Below are 11,451 nucleotides of genomic sequence, written 5' to 3' on the forward strand. Positions count from 1 at the left end.
ATATGAGCCGCGCAATGAGAAATCCAACATAGTGCATTTGCGACCAGCATCCACGCAATCTGGTCAACTGCCTACTGCAATTAGAGAAACCGTTAGCGAACAGCATGGATCGTGACCAGATTGCGTGGATGCTGGTCGCAAATGCACCATGTTGGTTTTCTCATGGCGCGGCTCATATGACCTTTGGAAGGAGTATTTTGTTCTTCAGCTAGATAAAAAAAGCATGTTCAAACGCGTCAGTTACTTTCATTTTCGATATTATAAAACACGTGTTTTTGTGGGGTTTTTTCACCAAGAAGTACGTATACGGAACAATTACTTCTATTACAAACGGGACAGTACATAGCTATATCAAAAATTCAACTTAAAACACGTTGAAGGCAAAACAACAACAACAACAAAAACACCAAAAACAAACCAAAACAAACAAAAAAAACAAAAAAAAAACACAAAAAAACCGTTATTCCTTAAAAAATGATTTGTAGCAATTCAAACTTTATATAAATATTCAGTCGAAAAAATCGTACTTGCAGGAACTTTACCGTACTGTGTATAACTAGCTTATTAAATACATCTACTCATCAAGTTCATTACAAAAATATACTCAGGCAAAAATGACGGTATCAATTGCCGCAACTTGTAACTAATGCAACTATAGTCTAGACAGAATATCACTGCGGTCATGTACATAAGCCGTGATATAGTCACATGTCAAATGAATTTATATTGTAGGCCTATCATACGGAACTTTTGACGTGGGGGGCGGGGGGGGGGGGGGGGGGCACCAGTCTAGAACGAAGATGTCACCGCCAAGGTGCATAGCGAGGTATTGGAGGGGATGCCCTTGCCCATGTTAGGGGTTTGGGGGTATGAAATGGTGGCCTCTGGTGCATTTATTAATGGGTGCACTCCCCTCATTTCAGTGGGGTCAGGGGGCTCTCCCCTATAATCTTTGAAATACAGGCATAAAAAGGTTGCTTCCGGTGCAGTTTTTGGTCTAATATAGATAGATCTAATAATGGAGGGGTTACTCCTTACTCCTCTCTTGATGTGTGTGTGTGTGGGTGTGTGGGGGGGTGGCACCAGTCTAGAACGAAGATGTCACCGCCAAGGTGCATAGCGAGGTATTGGAGGGGATGCCCTTGCCCATGTTAGGGGTTTGGGGGGAATGAAATGGTGGCCTCTGGTGCATTTATTAATGGATGCACTCCCCTCATTTTAGTGGGGTCAGGGGGCTCTCCCCTATAATCTTTGAAATACAGGCATAAAAAGGTTGCTTCCGGTGCAGTTTTTGGTCTAATATAGATAGATCTAATAATGGAGGGGTTACTCCTTACTCCTCTCTTGATGTGTGTGTGTGTGGGTGTGGGGGTGGGGGGTGGGGGGTCAGGGGCTCTCCCCCTTGATTTTTGAAATTTTGAAATACCTCCGGTGCCTTTCTAGGTACAAATTTTGAGAAAAAATATTCCTTTACCTAAAATAGATTTAGTAGGGTGAATCTTTGATGAGTAATATGAGCTGGCCTATAGGTCACTTCTCAGCCAACTGGAATTGAGGTGGGGGGCACGGGCCCCCTCCAGCCGGCCCTGGATCATAGCCTGCGGAATCTCATGAAACTTCAGAACTTATGTTGACAGCGAAACATTTGTTGGTTTTCGTGTTGTTGTTTTTTTCGACACCTGGAAAAACTTAAAGTGTGAAAAAAATGCAATAAAATGTAAAGTCTAAAGGGAGTTAGGCGGCTATTTCAAGTTCTTCGTTTAACAATATCATCTGCAAGCGATTTAACAAATTCGTTTTTGAAATAGATTTATTTGTGCCTGCAATTATCTTGTAAATGGTAAGGGTAGATTCCTTGCAAGCATATGGCACGGCAATACTGCCAGAGCCGCACATCGCCAAATAGGCCCGCCTTAAATAGAAACACAGACGCACACATGCATGCACGCACACAAACATACTGCGATGACAAAAGGAACACTGTTGGCACTGCCCAGGAACGGGCAATGGTAACACCTTCGATATTTTTCTTCATTCGAAATCATATATTTTACAAAAAAAATAATATATATATATTTTATTGATAAAAGCTGGTCCTATTGGCAACATTTCATTGAGTTTTTCCCCAGGTGCTCCTCCTTGCATTATTTTATCACCCGGGTAGAACCAATGACATTCCGTAAGCCAGCTGGATGGTTTCTTCATATGAAGAATTCAACGCCCCGAGTGAGGCTCGAACCCACATCGTTGAGGTGCAACTGATTCAAAGTTAGCGACCTTAACCACTCAGCCATAGAGGTCCCAGGTAAAACATTTGTATTCAAGCATGCAAATGGAAAACAAAAATACTTGAGTCATCCGTGGTTGCAAGTAAAAAAAAGCTTGCGCTTAAGGTATTGGACCCCTACTAGTAATGTTTAAAAAATAGCATTTGCTTGGTATATTCATAAAGTTGACCATGTTTTGCACTGTGTTGCAAATTCTAAACAACCTTTACCGTGCCGTTTTTGGTAAATTTTGTATAATTTATGGTATTTCCTCAAGCTCAAGTAGAGACAAATTTCAATGTGATGGCCACTATCTAAAACGTTTGCAGAGAATTCATTACAGCATTAATTTTGATAAAAGAAACATCAAACTATTGTCAAACAATTATCAAACACAAAATAAAACTGTAAATATCATTTTTCTAGGGTGCATCAAGTGACCGGATTTGATGAGACAGAATTTTAACTCCAACATTGACAAATTAAGGTCGAATTCTGTGGGTCTGTTTTGAATTTTGCTCACTTGATTCAAAAATAACCTTGGGTCAGAAGTAAAACCTACCTGCATTTTTTCCACAATATGTAATCTAAAGAATGAAGGCAAAATTGAGAACATTTACCGTATGTAACTCAGTATTTTTAAAAATGTCTAACTCTACCCCATTCTGTTTCAGAGGTAAATTCACTTTGAACAGCAAGAAATTGCTTATCAAATGAAATATTTCCACTTTTGTACAATAAATCAATAATAAGTCTTGAAGAAAGTAAAAACTTACTAGGAAAAAAAGGAAAATAAGGGGGGAAATATTTGGTCCCAGTGGGGCTTGAACCTACGCCCCATGTAAAATTTCCGTCAAAGTAGGTTTTTTTGTAGGAACTGAATACTCTTCAAAAAGGAGGTACCCTATTACGGATCTAATACCTTAATAACATTTAACGTCAATATCGATGTGCAATTCAATATATCAATCTACATTCAGATCAGGATACCGAAATACCAAAGCAATTTACCCAGTTTGAATTTTCGTTTGCAAAAATTGATGTTGTTTACGTTTTCTATAAAATGTTTACTTTCATGTCAGAAAGATATATCAATGATTATTTGATAAAACCTGACACATTCGCAAGGTATGGGTAGACGCATTAAATTTTATCAAAAACCTGTCAAAATCGGATGTAGAAGTCATGCATGAAACTAAAGTTTAAACATTACGATGATTTCAAAAACGATAACAACAAAAATAGAACATCCTTACACAATCCAATCGAGACTCTCTCTCTCTCTCTCTCTCACCTATCCCATACTCGCAGCATCGCTGTTGGCTCATGGTTATGCTGCTCGTCTATCTGGCGTACAGTTAAAAATCATCCAGGTACGCCCCTGTTTAGGTCATAATGACGACTTTCCAACAATCATCTGTACACTTTACAGGTAAGAAGTCAAAATTTCAAATTTATAAATATAACGCACCTTCCGTAACCGGTAACATCAAGGTTGTTTGTTTTTGTCGGTGATAGAAAAATCTCTTTTTTACACGTTTTCTTTCAAAGTAGCTGTATCGATATGTTATAACGGAAGCAAATTAACAAGGGACGTAGCGTGATAAATTCTAATATTACTCGGGGAGGGTCTTGGCGAGACATCCCCTTACACATAATGTACAAGGCGAGACTCTAGAGACCTCCCTCTAGAAAATCTTTAGAACACACAAATGAAATGGTGGTTTCTGGTGACTTTTCAAATCAAAATTATGAACAGAAACTTAATTTTTAAGCATCCAGCTCATCGCAATAACATAACATGCTATACCAGACAATCACAATTTTACAATACACAATTTGTCATATCATTCATACACATAGTATACATTTACATTTGACAATTAGGAATTTGAGAATGATTACCTTTTAACATTGAAATATATCGTCATAAGTACAAAAACAACATACGATAGAATGATTAATTATCCAAATAATCATTTCTTATTTTGAAACATTTTATGCAAAAAAAACCTTCTAATTTGTGATGAACACATCTTTTATCTGACTTAAGCAATGCGATGAATTTATATATACTTGGACGAGCTCTAAAATATCTTGGAATATACATATTTCTATAATGGCTGTAAAACGGACAAACTGAAACGAACTTGCTGAGTATGGTAGCTTGGGGGAATCATATTATATATTTTTCTGTCAAGGTATGAAGGAGGAGGAAACATGTGAACACGGAGTTGGCTTAACAGTCAGGAACACACTGCTGGGGTTCATTTAGGCTGCTCAGCTACTGAGCTTGATAATCCTACAAGTTTATAGCACCAGCATCAATCTGTTTGTGTGCACGCACAAACTCTCATGGCCTCTGACAACATAAAGGATGAGTTTTACAGCCAGCTTGACACCCTCATCGAGGTGTCTTACAACATGAAGAGCTGATCGTACTGGGCGATTTCAACGCTCGTGTAGGAAATGACAATGATGCTTGGCCCAACTGCCTAGGCTGCTTTGCAGTAGGGATGTGCAATGAAAACGGGTGATATCTCTTGGAGCTGTGTTCATATCACGAGCTATACGTAACCAAAACCTACTTCAACACCAAGAACCAGGAAAAGGTCTCATGGCGTCATCCATTGGTATCAGCTTGAGCTAATACTGACAAGACGCAGGCATCTGAAACGCTTTCTTATTACCAGAAGCTTTCACAGTGCGGACTGTGACTCAGACCACTCCCTTGAGTGCTCTAGCATCAATATCCTACCCAAAAGGTTCCACAGGACAAAGCAGGAAGGAAAGCCTCGAATCAATGTTAGCAAGACAAAGTTGCAACACCAGTCATCTGGATTTTTCAGCTTTCTGTCCTCCTTCCTTGTTATAGACTATGCCTATGCCCGATGGAACAGATTGAGGAATGCAACATACGATGCAGTTATTACCATCTTTGGCAATAAAACTGAATCCAAAGAGAATGAATGGTTTGACCACAACCAATCTGATTGATGCCAAACGCTGTGCATTACAAGCCCACAAGGACAAGCCATCCAAGACGACACTCAGCTCTATAAGATCTGCCAGAAATGCTGTCTAAAATGGAGTCCTGACTTGTGTGAATGACTACTGTTATGACCTCTGCAACACAATCCAGCAATCCGCAGACACTTAAAAAATCATCAAGGTCATACATATGTACGATGGCATCAAAAAAGCAATCAGACCAGCGCCCTTCAAACCAAAGTCTGGTGCAACTATCACCGACAAGGCCAAGCAACTTGACAGATAGATGGAACAATACTTCGAGCTGTACTCTTGAGAAAACTTTGTTCAACAGTCGGCTATAGATGCTATTGTCCAACTACCCATGCAGCTCGACAATGAACCTTCTCGCATTACCCTTACCAGACTACAGCAACTGGTCAAGAGCATATATCTCAACCTAGTTTCCGTGCCAAGCGGTCTAATGTAGACATGATATCCCCCCTTTCGCCAAATTCAAAGAAATGCCGATAACAGAACACCCTTGTACATCGCCTTCATTGACTTAACATAAGCGTTCGACCTTGTGAGAAGAGATAGACTCTCCAAAATGCTCCCGAAGAAAGGCTGTCCTCCCAGCATAATGAAATCTTTCCATGGCGGAATGATGAGTACTGTCCAGTTTGATGGAGACATATCAGCCGCATTTGGAGTGAAGAGTGGAGTCAAAAAAGGCTTGTATTAGCCTAAACACTCTTTGCAATCGTTTTCGTCCTTTTGATACAGAAGTTGAAAATACGAAGGTTCCTGTCTATGTTTCTATGACGATCAGTTTCAATGTTCAAATTGTGCGAGTTCTACCTTAAAGGCACTGGCCTCCAGATTTTGGCTAAACATTATCCTTTTCTTTTTCAAATTGAAGTTTGGTCATATTCTGAACATTAGAATACGAGTTTTTGTTTTCAAAATTGCCAATTCAAAAAAAAAAGATGACCGCGTCGGGAATCGAACTCGGACCGCCGCGGCAATAAATGCATCTTCTGCTGTCGTTACCAGTAACGCTATGGAGGATTTAGTGTAGGGATAACGCATGTTTTTTCGTATTATAACATCTGCAGAATTCCGAGGGACTGGTTGGTACCCGAGCCCGTTAGGGCGATGGTACCAACGATCCCCGAGGGATTCTGAAGATGCTATAACACGAAAAGAACATGCGCTAATGCTATTCTAGTATAAAACGCGTAAAAACCAGATAGATGAATATATTCTCCCTCAACGTGATTACATTTCCATGAAATGTGCGGTAAAGTCTACGTTGTTTTTTCACGTTGACGTCATTTCCTTTTGAATTATCCGTTTTCGGGCCGTAATACGTTTACGCTTTGCCACGGAAGGCGCATATATAAAAATGTGTTATAACAGCACGTAAGCGCGAGAATCTCTCTGTTAACACACGTTTTCTCTCCTGTTAAAACACCCACAAAAAGTGACAATAACAACAGTTTTATGCTAGAATGTTCATTACGCGTTAAATATAGATATTTATAATCGAGGCAGTTTACCTTGAGTAAAGCGTTACAAACGCTTTTCGATTTTCATCGTAAAAAGTAGTAACAACAACTAATTTTCATGTGTTTCCATAACATATAGTCTGTCAGTAATTAAGTTTCAAAGCATTCTTAAGAAATATAGCATTATTTTCCAGATATCTAAAAAATCTTTTTTTGTTCTCGAACGATCTGGAGGCCAGTGCCTTTAATTAAGCAATAACATTTCTATACTTTGGGATATCAACAATGGTAGGGTATTTTCAGAACGATTAAAGCAAGTTTTAAGTTAACTGTATAGGAACAAACATATACATGATAACATACTAGTGTGTCATTCTGTCATATATTATACTTCTTCACAATAGAACTAGGGCGCAATTTTATATTTTAAAAAAAATGAAACAACTACAGTTTCCTTTACAAACTTATTTGTTGTATACCTTCTGTATATTCATATACTCACTTACGAATAAAGTACACGTGTGCATATGTGATACAACGGAATATATGCAAATCACCTTGAGGTAAATACTCTAAAATGGCTAGGAACTTAGACTGATGTGCACAAACCTTGACTTGGGCATAATTCAGAACATACAAAATGATGAATCTTTTTCGGCAGATTCTCATTTATCCCTTCAAGTAACATATAATTATTATGAAACAAAGAATTATTCAAATATAAGAATTAATCACTTACCTAGAGGAACGACTGACAATTTTACTGTATATTATTTTCTTTAAATATTGCAGTTAAAGGATGGTGTTTTAATCATTATTTCTTTACGAAGGTAATAACTAAAATTATCTGCCATATGTTGCATGTTTGTACATTCACAACTGTCCTTACCAGGAACATTTCTTCACAAACCTTACAATCACCGTGAATTGTATCTCTACATGATTTTTGAAAACAATCAAGTTAATTATGATCCAGAGACGCAAGTCTGGTGACAGATGTTGATAATCTATCGATTTAGTTCCTCATTTAAAAAAGAAATGAATTTTCTAGACATATTGTCACGTACATGTCTTCAGATTTACGTTTCCTATAGAGAATTGTTCTATTACGGAGAACATTTTATCATGTCTTGAATAACTAAAAAGAGATTAAATAAATCGTTTGATGCTAATTTTCATTACATAAGTAAAAGACATATTAATTTACATAATTATATTTAAACGTTTTTATGAAGACAAACACGTAATGGATGTACATGTTTTTGTGGTCGAACTTTAAACTTTGTTTCTTTCTACTTCCCCCTCCTACAACAGAGTTCGGTTGAGTAGCGCCTTGCAGAGTACGGACCGGGAAAATATGAGAATTAATAGTTTATATGTCAAACGTTGAGTATCATAAAATGGTTTTCAGTTTGTATGACTGGAATTGAGTATTATAATATGGTTTGAAGCTTTCCCTTACATAAGTACGTTTCAGTTTTCGTTAAGTTTTGCTTTGACTTTGCTACTATACACAATTGTTTTGGTCAAGCTAGAAAATGCGTAAAAATGTAGGTACATAGCAATGCAGATCTATAACAAAACAAATCCTACATGTGAATGTGAATTATTGAATTTGTTCTTGTTTATTCTCTCGATTTACTTATATTTTGGCATAAATACTTCGTCTACGTTTGAGCATAGCAATTAAGGAAATACTGCTTGTGAATTCATAATTATTGCAGACATAGCTGTCTATACTTTCAAATTTTACAAGTTAAGTCCTTTTACCATAAAAAAATTGTTGTATTAGTTAATAGTGGCCATAGCATACATCAAGATACATGTATTAAGAATTATATATATATCTAGAATTGAAGTGCGAGTGGAGTGAGCAAAAAAAATCAAAATTTAAGATATGAAGCCATTTTTCATAATAAAAATAGGACAAAGGAACAACGGCAGTATACAATCACAACAAGGCAGTCTGAAAAACAGCTACACCCCCCGCCGCTCTTATGGATAGCGGCTCAAACGTTTGACCTTGAATTGTGACCTTGACCTTGAGCCGACATGGCTGACTCATGGGTTCTGCACATCGTCTTGATGAGGTGATCATTTGATCCAAGTTTCATGATTATCCTTCAAGGGATTTAGGAGATACAGAGCGGACACGAAACGGAAGGCTCAAACATTTGACCTTGAGTTGTGACCTTGACCTTGAGCTGACATGGATGACTCATGGGTTCTGCACAACGTCTTGATGAGGTGATCATTTGGTCCAAGTTTCATGATTATCCTTCAAGGGGTTTAGGAGATACAGAGCAGACACGAAACGGAAGGCTCAAACGTTTGACCTTGAGTTGTGACCTTGACTTTGAGATGACATGGCTGTTTCATAGATTTTGCACATTGTCGTGATGAGGTGATCATTTGATCCAAGTTTCATGATTATCCTTCAAGGGGTTTAGGAGATACAGAGCGGACACGAAACGGAAGGCTCAAACATTTGACCTTAAGTTGTGACCTTGACCTTGAGCTGACATGGATGACTCACGGGTTCTGCACAACGTCTTGATGAGGTGATCATTTGACCCAAGTTTCATGATTATCCTTCAAGGGGTTTAGGAGATACAGAGCGGACACGAAACGGAAGGCTCAAACATTTTACCTTGAGTTGTGACCTTGACTTTGAGATGACATGGCTGACTCATAGATTCTACACATTGTCTTGATGAGGTGAATATTTGACCTAAGTTTCATGATTATCCTTCAAGGGGTTTAGGACGTACAGGGCGGACATAAAATGGAAGGCTCAAACCTTTTACCTTGAGTTGTGACCTTGACCTTGAGCCTACATGGCTAACTCATAGGTTCTGCACATCGTCTTGATGAGGTGATTATAGTTCAATTATTTTTCACGCTTTTTAGACATTATAGGCGAGTGTAAGTATCTCAAAGCCGATACGATTTGTACACCAATAGCGCTGATGACTGTATCTAAGCTTACTGTTTTTGAACAATCCCCTACATGATATATAATTTTATTAGGCAAATTTGTGCAACTTTTAACAAATCTTGAGGAATTTTCCAGCCAAGAAAAACCAGACATGTAACAATCAGCAGAGTGATCACAAATTGAATCCTAACAGTCCCGTGTCACATGTATGTTAAATTGCACAGAAAGAAAGTTCATTGACTAAACAAAATGAAAATGTAATAATGTGACGTTTTGTGAAGATCTATCAAGTGGTTCATGATAGTCGATAAGACATTTACAGATTATTATATATTTAGCATTGACGGCCACAAAAAGGGTCTATGTTTGCTGTTTAATTATCAATCAAAAATTTCAACTAGTTTATCGTCTGATTAGAATGAACGCTAACGCCCTCTTGCGTACAAGCATCTGAACGATGAAGTATGGCGAATCAGACAGTAAACCAAATTAAGCCATTGTTGTTGTTTTTTATATTGGACATAAAAGTAAATATCCAACAGAAAAAGTCGCGCTTTAAGAACCTAACTTCCTCTGGCTGACACTTTAAAGCAGTGTATTTAAGAATTTAATTTGTACACGAATAACATGACGACATACTGGGTGCCTACCAGTCACCGGACAGGAATATATACCGGACAAACGTAATTACGGCTTCGTTTCGATTATATCGGAGTAATCGGCTAATGGGAAACATTCAGCACTTTGTTTTCATTTTCATATATCAACATTGACTGACAAATAAGAATAAACGAGGAATTTCGTACCAATTCTCACCCGTGTTTACAAAACTGCTGTCCTCTGACCTTAGGGCACTGGAATGGCAGAGCGCATATGCAACTTGATTTATTTTTGGGGGGCACTTAGTGGGTCTCAAACAATTACATGTATAGAACAGACCTCTAGAACTGCAGACGACAGTTTTCTTTTTGATTCATTCCTCACTTGGATCACATATTGGTACCTTGGTAAAACATAATACTATTTCTGCAAAATGAATCATTTGCTAGGTCATGTGTCAATACCGCACGAGTGAATGCCCTTGCATTTGATAATATAATATTATATTTACATCCATACCGAGCCTCATTTGTATAGATTGCTTGGGTTTTCCGAAAGTAACAAAAACGGAAATAGATTTGATTGGTGGCTCCTTATGGTAGCATAACCACCGAGGTATCTTCTGCAGATAGTACTTCTGCATCATTTGCTAAGTCATGTGTTAATACCGCACGAGTGAATGCCCTTGCATTTGATAATATATATTTACATCCATACCGAGCCTCATTTGTATAGATTGCTTGGGTTTTCCGAAAGTAACAAAAACGGAAATAGATTTGATTGTTGGCTCCTTATGGTAGCATAACCACCGAGGTATCTTCTGCAGATAGTACTTCGTTAAAATGGTAACATGGGTAAATCACTGCTGTTGTAGTCCGACCCCGAGGATAGTTTTAACACATTGAATGTGCATGAAAACATGTTTCTAGAAGGCGTAGAAGACAGATGGACATAATCAGTGTTTTTTTTTCGGTACAATTTTCATCGTCAAATAAAAATATTCAGTCTTCCAAATATTTGTCCGGTGACTATTCCATCTTGTTGTTTGATGTAGTGCATTTCATTACCCCTTTTGAGCCTCAACATATCCGATGTTTTACGTCCGATTGTTTGAGTTTCTTACATTTTCGGAAGAAAAAGGAGCTGAAGTTTTAACGGGGCAAAT

This window comes from Mercenaria mercenaria, unplaced genomic scaffold (genome assembly GCF_021730395.1).
Source record: "Mercenaria mercenaria strain notata unplaced genomic scaffold, MADL_Memer_1 contig_867, whole genome shotgun sequence".
In the NCBI taxonomy this organism is placed as follows: Eukaryota; Metazoa; Mollusca; class Bivalvia; order Venerida; family Veneridae; genus Mercenaria; species Mercenaria mercenaria.